Raw genomic sequence first — 435 nt, 5'->3', positions numbered from 1 at the left:
CCGATGATCCCCGTTATGGCTCTCCGCAAGGAAAATAATACCACATTACTCTGTCACAGGCGGTGATGAGCGAGGTAATGTCTTGGTCTCGTGTGCGTCTGCTGGCTTCCGTCCACGCCGCGCAAAGTCGCCATTGCAGTCCTCTTGGCAGCTCATTTGAGCTAGTTTGAAGGGAGAGATAGAGGGGGGAGGGAGGGATAGGGTGAGAGAAGGGGGAGGGAGGGATAGGGTGAGAGAGGGGGGAGGGGAGGGGGAGAAAGGGAGAGAGAGGGGCAGGGGGGAGGGAAAGGGTGAGAGAGGGGAGAGAGAGGGAAAGGGTGAGAAAGGGGAGAGAGGAAGGGGGAGGAGAGAAGGGGAAGGGGAGGATGAGGGGGAGAATGGTGTGAGGGTGAGAGGGAAACCGACTGACAGACAGAGTGAAAAGAGGAAGAGGGG

Source organism: Penaeus monodon, chromosome 25 (assembly GCF_015228065.2).
Source record: "Penaeus monodon isolate SGIC_2016 chromosome 25, NSTDA_Pmon_1, whole genome shotgun sequence".
Classification (NCBI taxonomy): Eukaryota; Metazoa; Arthropoda; class Malacostraca; order Decapoda; family Penaeidae; genus Penaeus; species Penaeus monodon.
Note: the sequence above shows the minus strand (reverse complement) of the source record.